Below are 22,126 nucleotides of genomic sequence, written 5' to 3' on the forward strand. Positions count from 1 at the left end.
AGAACTGGATGAGGATCACCTGGGAGAGATGATTTTGATTATTGAAATGGTGAGCTTGAGGTGGATAACTAAAACCTAGGTCAGAGGGAAGAAGAGATGGGTTTTGGGATCACAATAGAGGTGATCCATCCAGTCTGATAATTATACCAATTAGTATTTGTGTGGCATTATAGCACATGGAATGTGCTCATTCTGTAGACTACGTTACATAATCATTATAGTAATCCAAGGCTCAAAATGTTTAAGTTTCTGGCCAATGGTCAGACAGCTATCACTGTAATGAACTAAATAATGCCTACTGGGTAAATGTACAGTAATCTTAGACTGCAGATTCTGCATTTTCAGTGCCTTCACATTGCATCTTAAGTTTAGGGCCAGAATCAACTCTGGACAACCCACCTTAGGGTTCTCTTTTGTCATCAATCTCTGTCAATGATATTACAAATGTCAGTTTTAGGGATGAGGAAACAGAATCTGGAATGTTCAGTAAAAGATGAAAATGTCTACTAGTTTACAGTATGAACTCAGGTAAGTGTTTTAGAAGATTGTGTTTTGTTCCTGGGTGATCATTTTTACTTTTCTTCAAAGAGTACATCACTACATCCTGCTCCTTTGCAACTGACGTGACCTTTGCAAATTGATGTGGCCTTTGTCATAGAACTTGCTTTGAACAATGGAATGTGAGCCAAAGTAACTTCCACCACATACAACTTGAAACTTTAAAGTTCTTCATGGTTCAGCATCTTCTGGTGTTTTCCCTTTGAAACATGTGCTTTTGCCACATCCAAAACAAGGGCTTCTTTCAGTCAAAATCCTATACTGCAGCAAAACCAGAGATTACTTGTAGCTACTTCAACTAGACTTTGTTATGATAACTGAGGTTTGAGAGTTGTTTGCAACTATAACAAACCCAAAGTTGATAAATACATTGCTCCTACATATGAACTATTTTTTACAATGATTGTACACAATTACTTGCTTATCTGGTTAACTTCTACTCATCCTTTATATCTTTCATAAAGTATTACTTCATTGGTCAGATATTTTTGTTGAAGAGGGTAACAGTGGTAGAGCAGTTGTATAGTGTGCACAAAGTCCGAGGTATAATTTCAAGTGCCACAAAAAGAGTTCTTTCATGAACTTCAAATATAATTTAGATACTAATGTTCCCTACTGTATACAAGCACACACACACACACACACACACACACACACACACACACACACAAGCCATTACTTTCTCCTATAGAATTTATATTCTCTGCACTTACACATTTATAATCATATATTGATTTAACTGTCAACATGTTCCACTTGACTGCAAGCACATGAAGTTCTGCAAAACATATTCTCATCACTATTATATAGTGTCTATCAGAATGCTTGTCATCTAGTAGGTGTTAAGTGTATATTTGTGGAATGTATAATAAAGAAATGCATAGTATTGTTAACATAGTAATTGACTCATAAACCAAAAGGGAATAAGGACACTACAATTAGAGAAATAAGATTCTTAAATAAACTCCGGGTGAAAAGACGAACATGTAAAGTTTCTTTTCAAATATTCTCTTTCAAGGAACCTGAAAGCAGTGGCATTTCTCAAAATGCTTCAAAAGAAATCTACTTTCCAGCTGACTTCTGTGGCCTGGCAGGTTTCCTGTCTGATACTAGAGATGGCTGCTGAAGCCTGCAACTGTACTAGAAGTACTCCTCTGAAAGAACAGACAGCTATTGCCACAGTGCTTACCCACATGGAATAGGACATTTTCCCACTATTCTCCTTTTGAGTGATTGATGAAGTTTAGCAAGAAATAGGGGAAAGAAAGAGGTTCTGGGGTGCAGAATGAGTACAGTAGATGTCTTTTTGGTCAAAATCAGAAAAACCAGGCAATTTCTTCTAATTCTGGTCTTCCTATTAGACAACTTAAGAAGTGACTCTGGACTGTACAATACCAAGCTACCCATGAAGAAAGACTATGAAGGCTTTGTGGACAATGGGCAGCTTCTCCATGACAGTGTCATATACACCATACAGGCTCAAGTTGTAGGAAGGAGGAAAATGGGACAATTCTGTGCTTCGGATTCTGACATCTCTTATATGGAGAAAAACCACAAGGTCTCACAACTTAAATACACACACACACACACACACACACACACACACACACACACAGAGAGAGAGAGAGAGAGAGAGAGAGAGAGAGAGAGAGAGAGAAGCTAATGTATACTTCCAATGGATAGTCAAGAACTCATAGAATCCCTTTCTTACCAGAGGTGTCCATTAATTCTGAACCCTGAAGCTCCTGTTTTCTGTGACTCCAGCAAACATAGCCAGGCTGGGTTCCTCAGTTAGGACAGAATAGGGGACTCTTATGGGGATATAGTGCTCTTTGAAGAAGTAAAATAAATGTAATAAAACCAGGCAGCATAATTGCCATGACTTATAACCCATGGCATTTGATAATAACAAGGTTGGTACATTACAAATAAGTTCCACATTTACAACTATGCCTTGATATTTACATTTATTAAATTGTTTAGGGAGGTGATTCCTGGATGCTAGAGGCCCATATATAAAACGTTAGCATAATTGGAGTACAGCCAAATCCCTCAGTGTTCATTGCAGACACTTGTTAAAAGCTTGACCTTGGAGGCAAAAGCTTTCCACTTGTCTTCAACCAGTCATCAGGTGCTGAATGTATTCCTCTAAAATAAACCTGCTGTCATCACAGTTTGGAGAGTTTGTCCTCACCACTGACCTTAGGCAGGTCCTAAGTTCCCAGGATGGTCATGAAAGCTACGTTCTCACCTAGATGAGAAAATTACCTCTGATTTTTCTCCATTACCTGTACCCAGGTGTTCCTTTCCATTTGTTTAATTCCCTGAGAGGTGACACCATACATTAATTCATTGAGCAATTGCTTTGTGTAAAGTCCCAGAGATGAATGAGAGAGTTATTGCCATCAAGGAACTTACACTTTAGTCAAGGATACAGAAAACCAACTTTAGTATAAGGCACAGTGAGATACAGACCATAAGAGAAGTATGAATAAATTGCTATAGTAGCACACATTACACTACTTTAGTGGGATGAAGATAATTAAGAAAAGCTCAAAGAGTGGCCTTGATCCTTAAAAGAGAAAAAGGATCAGGTTGGGCTCTGTAGCCATACCAGTGTAACTGCAGGTTTGTAGCATGGCACAAAGGAGTGTGCTCTTCGGAGGATGCCATCAAAAGTTTTCTTATCTTATCATGGCTGCTGCCATGATAATTCAAGTACAAGATGACTGCAGAAATATAGTTGAACCAATTTTGCCAGCACCATATACTGAAGAGGCTGTCTTTCTTCCATTCTATTTTTTTAGCTCCCTTATAGAAGATTAGATGGCTATAGGTCTGTAGGTTCATTTCTGGGATTTCAATTCTATTCCATTGGTCCTGAGATATAGAACCAACCCAGATGCCCCTCAGTAGATGAATGGATCAAGAAAATGTGGTATATATACACAATGGAATTCTTTGCCTCCATCAGAAAGAATGACATTGTCCCATTTGTTAGGAAATGGAAAGGCTTGGAAAAAATTATATTAAGTGAAGTAAGCCAGGCCCAAAGAAACATAGGTCCCATGGTTTCCCTTATTTGCAATATCTAGTATATGTACGAGTCAAGCAGAAAAGGTCAGATAATGTGATGTTAGGAAAATGAACCCTTAGATATGTATTTAAATGTTTTTTTTTCTTGCATGCATTTGTTTCTAACGCATTTATAAGATTATCTCTTTGTTGCTTTGTATGTCCCTCCCCCACAGTATAACCCCTGCTTTCACTATATTTGATGTCGGTATAATTTGTGGAGGAGAAGGGGAAAAACAAGTCATTTAAGGATACTGGTGGACCCCTTGCAACAATGAGAAGTACAAGATGTCATGTCGAAAACGAACTTTACAACTTTGGTGGGGGGGGCGGGGGAGGATTGGGTGGGGGGCGAGGGGAGGCTGGGAAGGGATGTGAAGGTAAACAAAGGAGGAGGCTGCAATGCTTGATAAGAAATGTACTCATTATCTTGCCCATGTAATTGTAACCCCTCTGTACAGTATGTTCACAATAAAAAAAATTAAAATTAAAATTAAAAAACAGAAATATAGTTGAAGAGGTCTGTCAGTTACAGGTTACTCTGAATCTGAGACCTTTGAAGTCTAAGGTAGTTTTATTAATTAAGAAAAATGAAAAATTTTGAAGAGGGCCAAGAAAAGTAATTTAGGAGCTATTTCTAATAGTGTGAAGGATGAACTGAGATAAAGAGAGAGAGAAACAACCATCTGGTTGGATATCAAGGGCTGGATATCAGAAGAAAGAAAATACAAAAAGATGCTTCAGTAGTTTCTAGCCTTAGAAATTAGAGAAACAATAGTGCCAATGGTGAAACTGACAAATGGATGGAAAAAAAGTTTGATGGAGAATATGTCTGACTAGGCATAGAGGGAATTCAGTGTGAGCTCCTATGTGAGTGGGAAGGTGGTTCTGGAGTGCAGGAGAGAGATCATAGAGCGAGCCATCTGCTTGAAATTGTCAAAGCCAAGCATGTGACTAAGATCACCCTGGGTGTGGGGATAACACAAGTGAAAACTATAGAATTAATGACTACTTATTGTTTCTATGAAGACCATCACAGATAAAGGGGAATAAGTTTTCTCAGAGGCAAGGGAAGGCAGGGCTAGGTATACATGGTGAAAGACATGAGAGAGAATAAGCTGGATGAGGAGTCAGAGGCATTCCAAAGAATTGGAAGTTAAGGAGTTATAGACTTGAAGGACAAAGATTCACAGGAAGGTTGTAATAGAATAGTGGCATTTTGAGGATGATGTAGACTGAGAAGTAATGAGATGATGGAATAATGGATGCAAAAAGTGAGTCTTTTCAAAAGTACAAAGCACTACACAATATAAGGTCACCGAAAGTCAGCTTTCTATCACAGATGCTCTGGAGTCAAAAAGCCATTAACATGTGTAAGATATCTATTTTCTCATTATTCTGAATTCAGCTAGGGGCACATAGTATATGACCCTTTCATTTATTACCCCCTCCCTTCCTCCTTTAAGCACCACTGTAAGTGTTACCAGTTGTTCAAGTAATGTTCTTCGTTTCTTTTGAGTTTTGGTAAGAAACCTAGGCCATTGTGATATCATATGCCACAGGGTTCCTAAAGACTATTGAAAGAAAAATTCATAGTGTTTGAATATTTTCAACTTAATCCTCATTGTGATATCTGGGTTTATGTAGGAAAATAATGATACAAAATGATACATAAGATACTTGGGTTAGGAATAGAACAAGTCAAAAAAAAGATTTGCATTCAGAATTGAATAATAGCAGCTAATAAAGCTCTTTAGTGTTACATGATCCAGTAGTTAACTGTAGAAGCAACTTTATATTATCCTTTGACTACAAATGTATTTAGCCTAGAGGACACAGTTTGAAAATCTGAGATTCTCAGAAAAACACTGTAATAGGACACTTTTCTGTTCCTTTAGAGTAGTAATTGTTCAAGAACCACTTAAATGTACAGCTTAAAATATTAACCAGACACTTAGGATGCCCTATGAACTAATTGAAGTTCTTCTCATAAATTACACTTCATGTAAATGTCTTTCTGTCCTGTCAGTATAAGACTAAACTAAGACTGAACATTTTATGTCCACTCAGTTTGTCAGTTTCTTCTTTGAAGTCACCTCATTTTCTCTCTCTGTATTATTGAAAAAAATGAAAAGAGGGTAAGTATAGTGATTTGTGCAGCTACTTTGTAAGCCCATATGGTGAAATAAACGAAAGCCCACTGAGACCTTATCTCAAAAACAAGTGGAATGTAGTGGAACTTTCCTAGGTTCCTGTTTACTCAAGAGGCAGAAATTCATAGATCAAAGTTCAAGGCCAGCCCAAGCAAAGTAATTATGTAACAAACTAAAGTAAAAAGAGCTATGGGTATGACTTAAGTGGTTGTTTCCCTAGCAAGTGCAGAGTCCTGAGTTTAATACCCAGTACTAGAAGAAATAAAAGGAAAACAAAAAGCAAGGGAAGAAAATGGGAAAAGAAAAACGAAAAGTAAGCAAAAACCTAGAGAACTTACCCTTGTTCTTATTGTTATAATCACTATCATATTACTGAATGAGTTATCTTGTCTGTTCTATGTCTCTATGATTTGATGCTACTTGTATGTAAGACTTATATGAACCATTCAACCATACATTCAAACACACACCACCACCACCACCACCACCACACCATACAGTAAGATCCTACTAAGTATCCAAACTGAGGCTGTACATATCCAATGTACCACTGAAAAGATAAATTCTTCTTTGTTCAAGTTTTCTCTTGAAGATAGCTAATCAGGTCTGAAACCTCAGTGTCATATTTGACTCCATTTCCTCATGCCCTCAACAACCAATTAGTTCTTAGTTCTTTAAATATCACCTGGATCTGACTCACCACTGCCACCCCAGCATGGGCTTTTATTTGCCAGAAGTATTACTGAAATAGCTTCTAACAAAGGTGGCCTTCTAAGATCTCTTATTTCTTTATCTGTCCTACACAGAACACTAAGGACTTGTATCTGAAATATTTCAGGTTTGTATTTGTAGAAAACTTTTCAGCGTTTCCCTATCATGCTAAATTTTAATGGAGCCTACACTCTAGTTAAATTGTTCAAGTGTTATATTTTTGGAGTTTAGGACTGTATATAGCATACAATAGGTGTGAAGTAAATATTGACCATATGAATAAAATCATCACACATCCAAATGTACTTACATTTTAAACTTCAAGTGCCATCCTCTTCAAAGTATCTACATTGATACCTTCTTTCTACCTCATCTAAGATGAAAAGTAACATGTTTCTATGTAACTTCTGTGGTTATTATCCATACCATATTTTTAAAAAAAGAAACAGCTTCTTTGAGTGGGTACGCAGTAACTTGAACAGCCACATTGATAGTAAGGCTGAGAAAGCTTTAGCAAAGTAGAGAAGCTGTGGTTTTATGATATTTAGGATATTTTTTATTTTATTTATTTATTTTTGTCAGTCGTGGGGCTTGAACTCTGGGCCTGGGGGCTGTCCCTCAGCTCTTCAGCTCAAGGTGAGCGCTCTACCACTTGAGCCACAGCACCACTTCCAGTTTTCTGGTGATTTATTGGGGATAGGAGTCTCATGGTCTTTCCTGCCAGGGCAGGCTTTGAACCGTGATCCTCAGATCTCAGCCTCCTGAGTAGCTAGGATTACAGGTGTGAGCCACCAGCGCTCAGCTTTTAGGATTTTTTTTGTCTAATAAATCTTATACTTTGCTCATAAGCATCTAGAGGTAGAAATGTTGGCTGAACTTCAATTTGACAAGATATAGCTGAAAATATTATCTCAGCTAATTTCCAATAATTAGGGACAAAGTTTTGATTTGCATAATCTATGTATTTACAAGTTATATCCCCCTTTCAATGTAATAATATTTCATTTTTGGCTATTGTGACTATAGACATATAAATAAATTTTCTGTAAATAGCACTTTTGTATATAGCTTTCTTTTGATTATAAATCAAATATATAGCATGCTACATACATTGCATATATATCAATTTCCAGAAATTCAGCCTTTGGACTCTTGCAATTAAGCTTAAATTCCCCAAGTTGTAGATACTGTTTCTACACTTTCTACTGAGGATTTCACATATTTAGGTCTCAGAGGGAAGAAGGGGTAGAAAAAAAGAATGTATTTGATTGCTGGCACAAACTATTCCAAAGGAAACAATGAATTTGGCAGATTTGGGATCATATCAGTTATAGACACAGTTATTACACTGTCAAAGTGCTGATCATCAAGTCAGTCCACTGATGATGAAAGCTCTCCAGAGAATAGTAAACCTACAACTTTCCATTACTTATTCCAGATATTTACTCCTCTGAACATTTGAGGCCTGTTTGTTTTAGCGCTATACTCAAATAAATTTTTTCCATACAAACAGTTTCTCTGAGGCAGATAAATCACCCTTCTGACGTTTCTATATTTTTTAGCTATACATACAGCTCTCTACTCCTCTGGCAAGCAATGGGAAAGAATACTAAAGGAAGACCACACGATTCATACAATATGAATCTTTGAGTATGTCCTATTCAAAGACCAAATTCTAATGAAAACAATCTTAAACTTCTTTTAAATCAAAGCTCCTTGTAGAAAGTTTGCACATCTTGTCAACATTTCCTAGTTCATGGCATTTCATTAATCCTGAATAATTATCACAGGAAGCACAACACTTAATGCATATCTAAATTTTATTGAATTAGTAGGCATGACATAAAGATTACAAGTGATTCTTGGTTCCACTTAGAGGCAAGTGTTTATTCCAAGGCAAAATGAGAGCACAAATCTATAGTTTCACTGCTACTGAAATGCTTTGTGAAGGTTGTTTGATATGGTCACAATCTCCCTCACTACCTATTCAATGCTGTTTTTTTTTCACCTCGGTCTTCAGCTGAGGAATTCACAATGTCTAAGCTTGTAAAGAATCTTCTGTGTTGGAGGTAGTTATGTACCTACAATATGAATCATAGAAGATATTTGGTAAAAGACTCTATAAAAGGGGTAGAAGAGATACACAGTATAAAGACTGATTTTTTTCAATCTAATTGACCATAGTGGCAAAAATACCAAGCAAAATTTCAAACACACTTTTTATTTGGTCTATTAAACAACAAAGCATACAGTAGTGTGTGCAGATAACAGCTTTTAGAGACAATCTTAGATTTTGCATGAGCACCAAGGGCATATTTTCAAACATATATATTTATGTGCAATGACTAGTGTAGTGATTCAATGGTAATCCCTAAAAAATCTTTACACCGAATCTGTAAAATTACCTATATGGACAAAAAAGTCTTTGAAAATATAAAATGAGGAGATTAGCATAGGTAATCTGGGTGAGTCCTAAATGCCCTCATACTTGTCCTAAGCAAGAAGTAGAGGTAGATTAAATATACACAGGGGTGAATTATGTGAAGACAAAGAAGCAAGAGAATTCACAAGCCAAAGGAAATGATTTGGGAATTTTAGACCTTCTTACTAAAATTAGGAGATTCATTGTTAGGAAAGTATGTTGTGGAGATAAGGCCAAGAAAGTAGGTGGACCATCTTTGGTTAGTGCTGAAGAGATAAGGCAGAGAGAGATTCATGGATTCTCTCAGTGATCTCAACAGAAACCAAGGACAGAGATGAGATTATCCAGAAAAGGTCTGTGAGGCTCCTCTTTTCTAAAGATGTGAATTACATGGTGAATCAAAACATGTGACTCAAAACCCACTAGTTTTTTGAGACTGTTTTATCAGCAGAAATATTCCTAACTTGGCTTAAAAAAGAGATTGGACAAGAAGATCAAACTAGTGGCACTATGGCTCAAGTGGTAGAGCACTAGCCTTGCGCACAAAGAGGCTCAGGGTCAGTGCCTGGGCCCTGAGTTCAAGCCCCAGGACCAGAAAAAATAAAATAGAAAGACCAAGCTATCAGTTTACCAAAATTCTGCAAGCTGAAAATAGACTTCATCTAATGCGAGGCAACCATAAGTTACTCTCCAAGTTAAACAATCATCAAAAGGGCAGTGGTGAGGGTGCAAAGCAGAGGCCCAGGCATCTGAACAGAGATGCAGGTGTGAGTCAGGAGTACAGAGACTAAGGCCCAGTCCACTGTCTAAGAGGAAAGATCTGGAGATCCAAATGTTAAGAGTCAAGAGATGCAGAACTCTGGCCTGGCCTTGAAGCCCATGAAGAATTTGTTTGACTACTTTTTTTTAAGTGATTATGTCAGCTGACTCCTTTCTTTTTTTCATTATCTCCTTTATGAAATATGGATGTCTCATCATTATCCCATGCTGAGCCCACTCTTGCTATTTTGGAAGAAAAATTTCCTTTTCCTTGTTTTAATGGTTAGTTTGTAAGTGGAGATGTATATTGTCCCAAGAATACTGATACACAGTTTTACTTATACTTGATTTAGATAATCTAGATGATGAAATTTGGAACTTTGGAACTAATGATACTTAGATGAGATTTAAGACATAAAGTTGGAGTTATAATGGGTTGAGATGAGAATATTGGAATAGGATGAATGTATCTTACACATGGGTCAGACCAAGATTTGGGGAGGCCAGAGGGCAGATTATAGTGAGCTGAATGTGGCTTCCAAAAACAGCATTTGTATGTTACTGTATTTGGAAAAAATGTCTTACAGAAAATTATATTAGAGATCTTGAGATGGCAACATTATTCTAAAATAATCTAGCTGGTGTTATGTATAACTATATATCACCATAAACATATTTAGAGAAAGGCAGAAGATCAGGAATAAGGAGTAGAAAGTAACATACAAACAGAGGGAGGGGCTGGGAAGATGGCTCAGTGGTAGAGCGCTTGCCTTGTATGCAATAGGTCCTGGGTTTGATTCCCCAGCACCACATAAGCAAAAAGAAAGAAAAGCCAGAAGTGGCGTTGTTGCTCAAGTGGTAGAGTGCTAGCCTTGAGCTGAAGAGTTGAGGGACAGTGCCCAGGCCCAGAGTTCAGGCCCCACAACTGGACTACCACACCCCCCCCAAAAAAAAACAACAGTGAGAAATGTGTCTATAAGCCAAGAAATGCTCATAGCCACCTGAAGCTAGACCAGACAAAAAGTCATCTGTCGTACCTCTGGAGGGAGTAAAACAATTTGCATAAATGGTACTGTCATGTGTGGCAGTAATAAAATATTTTAGTAAGACTTAGTCCTATGCTAAATATGGGTGATGATTTTCAATGTAAAACAAAACTGCAAGTGATTAGAGATCTATGCCAAATGAGCAAACATTTTAATTAGGCTCTGAAAGGCTTTTGATGTTTGTGAAAAGCATGTGGAATTGCTTGAAATACAAATACATAATTTATCAATAATAGTGCTCCATTCTTACTTCTTCACAAGCTAGAAAATAAGGCAAGTTCACATCCAGAAAAGGTGATATAAACATCAGTATTTCTACCTTGACCAGCTTGATAATATGGCATGGCAAATACCCCCAATTTGAGGTGTTTTTCTATAACATGAAAAGTTATTAAGAGCCTCAAATATGAAATACCACAAAGACCTCATAAAAGACTTTGTGAATTCAAAATGCAATAGATATTTACATAAATTAATAGAACCTAACCTTTGTGGTAGTTGTTAATAAAAAGGGTGCACAAAATTGATATGTCCTTAAATATGTTTGTGTGTCTATGTGCATGTGTTCATGCAAGTATGTGCATGTATACTTTTAGATAAGAAAAATGGAAAATTTCAGATATTGGTACTACTTGATTTCTCTAATGTAACAACTCCAGAGTTAAGAATCAGAACTAGTGGTCACTTGTTTATATTATCTCAGATGGTGACTTTTTAAACTAGCCATTGTTCTTGGGTGCAAAAGTCTATAATGCTCTTTAGAGAAGTAAAAATAGGATTTTCTATATAAGAAATATAGATACAAAAATCTTTTACAGTAATCACAATATTCTGCATGAATTAGTCTTAAAATTATACTCTAGAGAACATATAGCAATTATTTCAACATGTATTTTCAACTTACAGACATGTTAAGTAAAACTTTCACTCTCTCAACTACTTAAAAAATGTTGAGCTTGTTTTCCTTCTGAGAGTTATTCTAGCAACATTGTTAAATTTGTTAATAGAAAGTAAGTAAATATAATGATGACTGAGAAATTCACTTGTTACTGAGATATGGAATCACTGCAAAGATATATAGAGAGATATAAATATATGCAAACATATATACATACATACATAGAATTTCTTCTTCAGATCACTCAAGTAGGCAAGGGGAGTTAAAAGGGAGAAAAACAATTCACCTTTTATTGCCTCCTTGATAAGAAATCTGTTTCCTCTCAAGTCTTTTAGAACTCTCTCCACTCCCTTCAAGGGGGTCAAGGGAGAAAGAATAGGGAGAAAAAAACCACCACAAAATATGAATCAGTGTTTTACTTTAAAATCTAAATAAAGGTATTAGAATTTTCAGGTTCATCTCTAGCATAAACATTAAAATGTAGGTTTTTCCTCTTAAAATAGCAATAGAAAGTATTAGTATAAACTAGATATCTATGCATAATTAGAAAATACTTCTTTAAGGTTTAAATCATTTTCCCTAACTAATTCTTTAAACTTTGGTTTATTTTTAGCAATGATAAGTGCCTGCAATATCATGCTGGAAAACTAGACTAATGATAAGTTTACTTTCAGCCAAAGTAATTGAATCCATCAGTTTTCACTTGTGACAAGATTCTAAATAACTTGGCTGGGGTAGAACAGTATGTTTGTTGAAATCCCCAAATGGTGGGCAATATGAGCCCCTTTTCAAAACACTAGCATGAATATCTTTCTAGATCTTTTCCTTTTAGATACATAATAAATGGTAGAAGCAGATGCTAAATAATTCTATTTCTTTTGTTCTCTTGCTTCTTACTCTTCTTGTTTTGGGGAGTAGAGCCGGCGTGACCCAGCCATATCAGATTTAAATTTTTTGACAGATTGAATGTTTTTGAAAGCCTTAGAACTCTTCAATTTCTAATACTTTCCTCTTCAGAGCCAGGTTACACAATGACAACTAATATATAGCATTACCCTTAAGTGTAAATGTAATATTATAACCATGACAGTTGTGCTCAAATTAGTATAATTGTGGGAGGAGTACTGTTTACAAACACACACTACTTTATCCAGGTTGGCTGAACTTTACAGAAATGCATTTAGTTGACTCCAACCCTTGAGTGAATGTTTTGTTCTTCTCAAATTATCTGATTTTGTTTACTTAAATATTTTCATATTCTTTGGTATCAGCAATCACTTAGATGACAAGGTTCCTCCATTGTGGCGAGAGCGTGACCTTTCCAAAGGTACTCGTCTGTTATCTGTAAGACAAAAAGGAAAAGAACCAAAAAACGTGGTGAGCTTCAGATCTTGGCTATTTCAGGATGTCAAGTGAAAGGAGGTTTTCAAACATTCCTGAAAAATCACTTAAATGAATATGTAAATAAGCAACAAGGAGCCCAGATCTGAGGAGTTCACACTGCAGCTGCCTGGCTGAGTTCAAGAGTTCTGCAATCAGCAATAAATGACTTTTCTTGGTAAGCAAAGTCAGAGTGATAAAAGAAATAGAAGAATTCTCTCAAGTACAGTCCCCTTGGAAATAGCAGGAAACAACAAAATTCCTTGGTAAAGATGTAAATTGAAAGGATCTATGTTCATTGCCTTTTGTTAGAAAGCACTTCAATTCCCTGTGAGTATTCAGTTTTATGTTGGTTACCTTTAGAGGACACCAGTTTGGGCAGATCAGAAAAGAGTTGTTTGTTTGTTTGTTTTACAATGATTGTATAATATGGCAATCAAAGCAGCTACTGAATTTGCCTGATTTTATGATTTAAACAAATTCAATACATCATATAGTCATTATGGGAATGAATAATAAATGGAACCTAGAATAGGCCCCACCGGTCACAGGAAGAATAATCACTGCAGAGATAACTGTTGGCACAAAGCTTGGAAAGCAAAGTTTAAAAGCATTGTAAGTTGCTGAAAATAGTTTTTGCTTTAATAGGAAAAAGGTTTACAGCTCTGCATTGTGATGATAACTACTATATTATTATCACCTCTGTTTTATGCTCAGCTTAAATGCAGTTGATGTGGGTGAAAAATCCCTTTCTGACAAAACCATTATATACTTAGATTCTCTATCTCAAATGAGAGAAGGTCCCTAGAAATAATAACCACCAGCAGCATTTACATAAATGCTAATACTTTACACTTGTTAATTTGTTAATTCACACAACATCCCCGGGAGGTAAGCCCATTTCATTCCATCCTATTATCTCTTATAGGGGATCATACTGCAAAGTTAATGCCTGTCAGGCCTGCTTTGTGCAGTGGCTATGTTTGGACCTTTTTAATCTTTTTTCTAAGGTGATGATGCCCAAGAAATACATCTTGCCTGTCACAGGGGGAAGATGGCTTGAGAAGTTCTGAGGTGCCTTTCTCATCTCTTTTTAGCATCTCTTGACTGATTCTGGTTAGCCTGTGGTCAATACACAGTACAAACAAACTGCTTCCCCTGACCTTGGCCTCATTAAGGAGGGGATAACACTGTTCAAAAAGAAATGTACTCATGACCTTACCTATGTATCTGTAACCCCTCTGCACATCATCTTTACAATAAAAATTTTTAAAGTCTACCGAGAGCTTTGAAATGCAATAAATATCACAGGAGGTAAGAAAGCAAGAAGGTATTTTCTGTACTTGAAGATATATCAGAGTGATGGATTATTTGGGTATCCTTTTGAAGATATCATTAAGAAGTCTATTATTCAGTCTGTGATATGGATCACAATTCAGCTAAAAATGTGGAGATAGCGTTCTTGGATAAAAGGATTATTACTAGATGTTCCTAGTTTGCATACAGATTGATTTGGGACTTCTTAGAAAACATTTACAAATGACTTATAGTAAAATGGCTCCTGTTACATTGCTAGCATTTAAGCATGCAACTTTTAAAAGTGACCTGTCATGGGAAGGATCTCCAAAGTCCCACAGGATTCTCCTAGGTTTGTGTTTTGGCCACAATGTGTCCTACATGCTAAGTCAACCGTCATTCATGCCTTCTCTCCAAGAATGCTTCTGCCTTCCTATATAACATTTAGATGACCATTGACACCATCTTGCAACTTATCTCCCTTTTATGTGCCTAATAGGTCTCTGAGATAATAATTATGTGAAGAAGAATTTCTGTAAAGGTCACCACTTACATTTTCAAAATGTCAACCCACAACCTTGTTTATGAAAATAAATACTTTTAGAAACAATGGCAACAATTACTTATCTCAGTCTTTTGACTTATTTTCAATTCTCTGTACATATGTTAAAGCAAATTTATTTATAAAATGCATATATTTATATTCTAGACATGTATGGATCAAGCTACAAGTGGAATTCAGAGGTTATCATGAGGCATATATATCTATATGTACACATATAAATCTATATATACATATATACTTATATATATGTATGTGTGTATATGTATATATATATATACAACATTTTCCATCTGTCTTTATATGTTAATGGCTAGCAATCAAGTGATAACATTTTTTCTTTTTTTAATTTTTATTTTTTATTGTTAAATTACTGTACAGAGGGGTTACAACTACATGGGCAAGATAATGAGTACATTTCTTATCAAGCATTGTAGCCTCCTCCTTTGTTTCCCCTTCCCATCTCTTCCCATCCTCCCCCCTGCCCCTCTACCCAATCCTCCTACCCCCCCACCAAAGTTGTAAAGTTCGTTTTTCCACATAACAACTTGTACATCTCATTGTTGCAATGGATTCACCTGTATCCCTATTTAAACAATTTGTTTTTTCCCTTCCCCTCCACAAATTATACCAACATCAAATACAGTGAAAGCAGGGGTTATACCATGGGGGAGGGACATACAAAGCAACAAAGAAATAATCTTATAAATGTGTTAGAAACAATCACCTGAAAGAAAAAAAAACATTTGAATACATATCTTAGGGTTCATTTCCATAACATCAACTTATTTGACCTTTTCTGCTTGACTCAGACATATACTAGTTATTGCAAATAAGGGAAACCATGGGACCTAAGTTTCTTTGGGCCTGGCTTACTTCACTTAATATAATTTTTTCCATGTCTTTCAATTTCCTAACAAATGGGGCAATGTCATCCTTTCTGATGGAGGCATAGAATTCCATTGGGTATACATACCACATTTTCTTAATCCATTCATCTACTGAGGGGCATCTGGGTTGGTTCCATATCTTAGCTATGGTGAATAATGCTGCAATAAACATAGTCGTGCTGGTAGCTTTAGTGTGGCCTTGTTTGTGATCATTTCGGTAAGTGCCCAAAAGTAGGATTGCTACGTCATAGGGGAGCTCTATATGATAACATTTTTTCATGCTGAGAATTATATCTTCTTTGAATTACAAATTGAAAAATCACCTAATGAGTATTTTGAAATACAACATTCTCTGTTTGTGGTATTAAAGACTAATATTCCTTATAAGTTGGCATTCAGTTATGTGAAAAGAACAAGTAATAGATATTATTGCCATTAGTGGTAACAGAGTAATTCAAGTGATTGTGAGAATGTTTCCTTTCTTTAATTGTATATAGGTAGAGGTGTTAGGCACTTATGTGATATGATTTGATAGTTGAGATTCTAGAGATTCTACAAGATCAACTCTCAGCCAAATTCACTTTTATTAGTCTCCCAACACTACTGATACTGCTGTGACTTAGCGGGCAAAACACTAAAGGTTTTATCCCAAGCCATCACTAATTTAAAATTCATGTATTTGCTGGGTATGGTGGTTAATGCCTGTAATACTAGTTACTTAAGAGGTGGCGATTGGTAAGATTATATTTCAAAATCAGCCAGGGAATACAAGACCTCATCTCAACCAATAAAAACTAGGCATATTGGCCTGTGCATGTCACCCTAGCTATGTAGAAAGTAATTAGAAAAATCATGGTCTAGGCCTGACTGGGGTGAACATGGGGTAAGGAGAGAAGAGACTCTATTTGAAAAACAGTGAAAGCAAAAAGGTCCATGGGTATAGTTCAAGTGGTACAGGGAATGCTCAGCAATTGCAAGATCCTGGGTTCAAACCCTAGTATAGCCAAGACTTCCTACAAAAATTAACAGCAGAAATAACAGTTGAACGTCTCATATACCTATGATATGTAGGGCTTTGTTAATAAGTACTGGCATCCCTTTCTAATTTTCCTGTTGGGATTTTGGAAATGAAAATGAGAAAAATGTGTACTGGTGGGGAGAGGAGTTTTCTATGTGTGTAGATTTATTTATGACATTATGAAAGGAGCTATATAGGAAACTTTCTCTACAAGAAGGAAAAATGACATTATTTTCTTTCTCTGTTTCCTTTCTCCCAATTAATGAACTAGCACATCATAGTAAATAAGAAATTCCAGGTCTAATACATCCTCATGGACTAAGAATTCATAAGACCAATCAATATATCTATATGGTTCAGAAACATGAAGATTCATGCAGTAATATGTTTGGGATGCCAATTCCAAAACGTAGCATTCAAATCTATCATAGCTCATTGTAAACAAAAGTGAATATATAGACTTTGGTCATCAGTGGCTTGTTTTTGAAATATACCCAACATGAAGGCAAACAAATTCTGATATTATGAATGGACTTGGTCAATGAATGAAGTTAAAGTGAAAGATATAGTTACATCAAAATGTGTATGCTATGGAGTAAAGGTGGTCAAAATGAAATTGACATTCAATTTTTCACCCAAAGGGAATAAAAGTACATGACTCAGCTTTAACATGATTTTTCAAGGTAACCAGTAAAATCAAGCCTCATCCTACTGTCATAAGAGTTATAAACTTTGTGCCCTTCATTTATTTCCTTTCTTTTTCTTCCTTCCTTCTTTTTCTTTCTTTCTTCCTTCCTTCCTTCCTTCCTTCCTTCCTTCCTTCCTTCCTTTCTTCCTTTCTTCCTTCCTTCCTTCCTGTCTGCTTTCCTGCCTTCCTGCCTGCCTGCCTGCCTTCCTGCATTCCTTTCTCTCTCCCTCCCCCGCTCCCTCCCTCCCTCTCCCTCCCCTCACACTCCAAATCTCTCTCTCTCTCCCTCTCCCTTTTTTTCATTTGCTTCTTCTGTGGCTTGAACTCAGGGCCGGGCACTCATGACACTTTAGCTCTAGGCTAACGGATTACCACTTAAGCCACAACTCCATTTCCAAGGTCTTTTTTTGTAGTGAATTGAAGACAAGAGTGTCATGAACTTCCCTGCCCAGGCTGGCTTAGAGCCACAATCCTCAGATCTCAACCTCCTGAGTAGCTAGGATTACAGACAGGACCTTTTGCTTTTTAAGCAAAATTTCATTTGGCATTCATCTCAAAACCTTTCTGAGCTTTGCAGTGAATGGATTAAAATCATTACTATATTGCTCTAGAATTCATGTGTGTAATCATTTATTTAGCAACTATGTACAGAATATATGTGCCATGAAATACTTGAATATCAGTAAGTTTTAGATCCATACCCAGTCTATATCTTAATTTCCCCTCCTTACTGAAAATATTCTCAAATAACAGGAGAACAAGCACAGCCCTGTTATTGCCTAACCACAACATATCATGAGGCAGATTTAAAACTTAAGTATGCAATCTGGCAGTGTGCTATTAATCTCTTAATAACAAAGTATACACAAAAGTCTCTATTTTGCATATTTGCTAAGGAAGGTTCCATCCCAGCAGCAAATACAAATACTTTTAGGGCACATTTAGGCACTATTATAATTACAAAACAACTTAAGATACAGCTTGGAAAACAAACTCAGTGAATCCCAGGCTTGTCCTGTTTTTTTTTTTTTTAAAAGATGGAGTTCTATGTGTTGAGTTACAATGAGCTAAGAGATACTAAGTTTTCTGGTAAGTTGGGGTTTTGTTTTATTTCATTTTGTTTTGCTATTTTAATTCGGTGGTGGAGAAGGTATTCAAATCTTCACATGTTTTAGTCAAGTTTTTTAACACTAAGATGCACCCCAGCCATGCCAGTGATGTTTTTAGAATTCTCAGCATCCTCATTTTCTTGGTAACCTAACAAGGCCTCTTCCCTTGTCTTCTCACTTGTTTTGGTGATAGCAGGCTACTTTTCTTGTTGCAATACAACAGAGTCCAACACCAACCAAAAAAAAATTACTGATTTTATCTACTTTATAATACATTTATTCTCATTGTTTTTTGCCTTGTCTAAACTAAATAACTAGAAATAAGTATATAATTTTCTGGGCAGGTGATAGAATCTGTTGGTTTGTAAACCCTTATTTTTTCATGATTTAGAATAAGCTACCTTGTAGGAACCATAGGTATTAACTAGATTGAACTGTTTTATTCCAGTGGAATTGTATACACAGGGTGCTGTGGATAAGAGCTAATCAATTACTTCCATATAACAATTAAATAGTCCAAGCCCTATTCTGATCTCAATGTCATTGTAATGTTTTTAAGTCTAGGTACTATATCCTTCATTACGTGCAAATAAGTCCATGCAAAAACAAAACAAAAACAGAAACCGAGATTACTGTGGTAGTTCAGGTTGGCAGAAGAGAGGAAAGTTATTTTAATGATGATGGTAATGGAAAGCAATAATGTTAAAATAGTTCAGAGGCTACTGTGACTATAGATACACAACTTCCATTAACTGTAATTGGAGTTAAGCACATATAATGACAACAAAATAGACTCCTAAATGACTTTCCAATTGGAAAATAAGCAAATGTATTCCAGGAAACAGCATGCTTTTGTGTATTCTAATTGAGGTGCACAAATTATTTTCACACTGATATTGCTGAAGGTATGATGTTGATATTTTTCCTCTGCTTAGGGACATAGATCTGCTGGAGGTAGCATCTGTACAAGAATGCCTTTCCTTTTCTTAATGCTCAGCATTCGTTATGTTATTAAAGGAAAAGTCTCAATAGTTGCAATGGATTTATTAATTCAGTAGCTTGTTATCAGCATGAAACTCTGCTGTGCTAGGGGAAAAACAAATTATATTTTACAAAACTGCAGTAGTGCGATTAAATCACTTTTCTATATTTCACTTTCTTCTTATCCTCCCTTCCAGGTAGTAACTCTGCTCTCTATCTCTATTATGAACCTCATATTTTGCAAACTATCAAGTCTCGTACTAATATAAAGGTACATTATCAAATAAACTCAATTATAGTAACTTAGGAAGATTGAAATACGCGATAAAAGTAAAATCACATAGTATAATAATATTATTTCAAGGCATTAAAAACTTAATCCATATTAAGCTACCAACGCAGAAACTGTACAATGCTTAATTTTATCTATCAACTAACTTTTTGGGATTTTAAATGACTAATATTTACATAATTGATAACTTGAACATTTCAAATTATTTAGAAAATATGGTGCAGAAAAAAATAAAATCACTATATTGTTTAGTATTGCAACTGACATGGACCTTATTCTTGATTGGATTCAAATGTCAAATCTAGTGGATAGTTTTTTTTAAATGTCCTTGGTTTTGTCTGTTAGTCACACATTCTGTTTGCTTCTTTACTGGACAAATTGTCTATGAAGTTGAAAGTCCAATGACGATGCCTGCAGATATGGAAAATATGGCAAATGTTGACACCATAAATATATGAAGAATGTTAGACAACAGTAGAAAAGGCTCTCATGGAAATTATACAAATGAAATTTACATTGAAAAGCAAGTCAGCAGAAACTACATAAAGTATAAGGAACTTCACAAGATATTTATTATAGTGACTTATAGGTAACAGTTTCTTACATGATACTATCTGATGATAAAGTAATCATCTAATCATTAGCAATGCCTCAGGAACTGATCTTTGAATTCACCTTCTGTTATGCTACTTATGGAGGGAATATATTTTGGCATTAGTATAAAGCAATACTTCCTTTTGTCCATCCATCTACCTACAAATTGTTACTCCAGCATCTATCTGCAAGGTACCAGAACAGGCACCTTATACATTATTAGGTTGAGAAGGTGAATGTACCAAAAACTATAGCAAAGAAATCTGTAGCATCTACCACATTTTAAGCACAATGGAGTTTCAGAGTAAAGAACAATCTATGCTTCCATCAGAAAGAATGACACTTCTCCTTTTGTAAGGAATGGAAGAACTTGGAAAAATTCATATTAAGTGAAGTAAGCCAGACTCAAAGAAACATAGGTCCATTGTTTCCCTTATTTGTAATAATTAGTATACATCTAGGACAATCTTAGTAGATGAGCAGAATAGCTCAATAGGTGCATATAGGATGATGCTAAGCAAAATGAACTCCAAGACATGGAAACAAGAGGCTTTTCTTTGTTGTTGTTTTTAATGTACTATGTGATTTATTTTTTCTTTTGTGTTTCCTCCCTGCTGTCACTTTATTTGATTTTGGTACCCTGGGTATTGTATATTTGTTTATCTGAATTAGGGAAGAGAAGGGAAACAAAAAAATGGTGAGACAAAGGACAAAGGGGGAACCAACGAAGCAGGATATTCACAAGACACTATGTTGGAAATGATCTGTACAACTTGCGGGGGAGGGAGAAGGAAAGAGAGAGAAAACGAGGGAGGAGGTAACAAGTTTGACAAGAAATGTACTCACTACTTTATGTAACTTTAAAAAAAATTCATTGTCAAGGTGATGTACAATCATATCCATTGAGTGCTGGAGTTGGGTGTCAGCCTTAAATGATCAGTAGAAGCCAGGTGTTGGTGGCTCATGCTAGTAATCTACCTACTCAGGAGGCCAAGATCCAAGAATGGTAGTCTGAAGTGAGCCCAGGCAGGGAAATTTTTGAGACTCCTATCTCCAATTAATCATCTACAAAGGTGGAAGTGGAGATTTGGCTCAAAGAGTGAAGCACTAGCCTTGAGCAAAAAAGCTCAGGGACAGCGCCCAGGCCCTGAGTTCAAAACCAACCCAAGACCAAAACCAAAAAAAAAAAAACAAAAAAGGTTGGTGGATTTCAACAGGAACAAACCGGAGAATGACTGCTAATTTTTGATTAGTAGCAAAAGAGAGTTTAGTTTCTGTGTTACTAACTGTTCATTGATTAGTCTTGCTATTGGGAGTAGCCATCATTGAAAGCAATGAATATATAAATGGAGGATCAGAAAGCCTATACATTTAAAACCATTTTCCCTAAGAAAAAGAACTATTTAATATAATGAAAGGGAATGTGCTGTCAAAATCATAGTTATAAGGACAAAGATAAAGTAGTAGTTACTTCTATAAACAGCTAGTTTTCTTTCTAATTGTATTTCAAAAAGATGTTTTGTGTGTAGAATATAGCAGTTCTTCTTTTGAAAGTCAGCAGAAAAAAAAGGCATTTTGAAGTCATCTGGTAAGGCTCTCTTGTTGAAGCCTAGACAGGACTATGCAGAAGAGACAGTAGAAAAGCTGACCAAGGCAGATTACAATGACCTGCGCCAAGACTGCTTGGCAGTGTG

At 36.0% G+C, this 22,126-nt stretch overlaps 1 long non-coding RNA gene across 1 annotated transcript in view; it reads right to left on the reverse strand.

Moving 5' to 3' along the window:
- Nucleotides 1–3,229: 3,229 nt before the first annotated feature.
- Nucleotides 3,230–22,126, reverse strand: part of LOC122101086 — a 157,086-nt gene continuing 138,189 nt past the window's right edge. Inside the window, exons 2-3 of the long non-coding RNA XR_006146307.1 lie at nt 10,873–12,964; nt 3,230–3,241 (exon numbers count right to left, since the gene is read on the reverse strand). This is a non-coding gene — a long non-coding RNA (uncharacterized LOC122101086). The remainder of the gene's footprint in view (nt 3,242–10,872; nt 12,965–22,126) is intronic.

Source organism: Dipodomys spectabilis, unplaced genomic scaffold (assembly GCF_019054845.1).
Source record: "Dipodomys spectabilis isolate Male_0828 unplaced genomic scaffold, ASM1905484v1 ptg000625l, whole genome shotgun sequence".
In the NCBI taxonomy this organism is placed as follows: Eukaryota; Metazoa; Chordata; class Mammalia; order Rodentia; family Heteromyidae; genus Dipodomys; species Dipodomys spectabilis.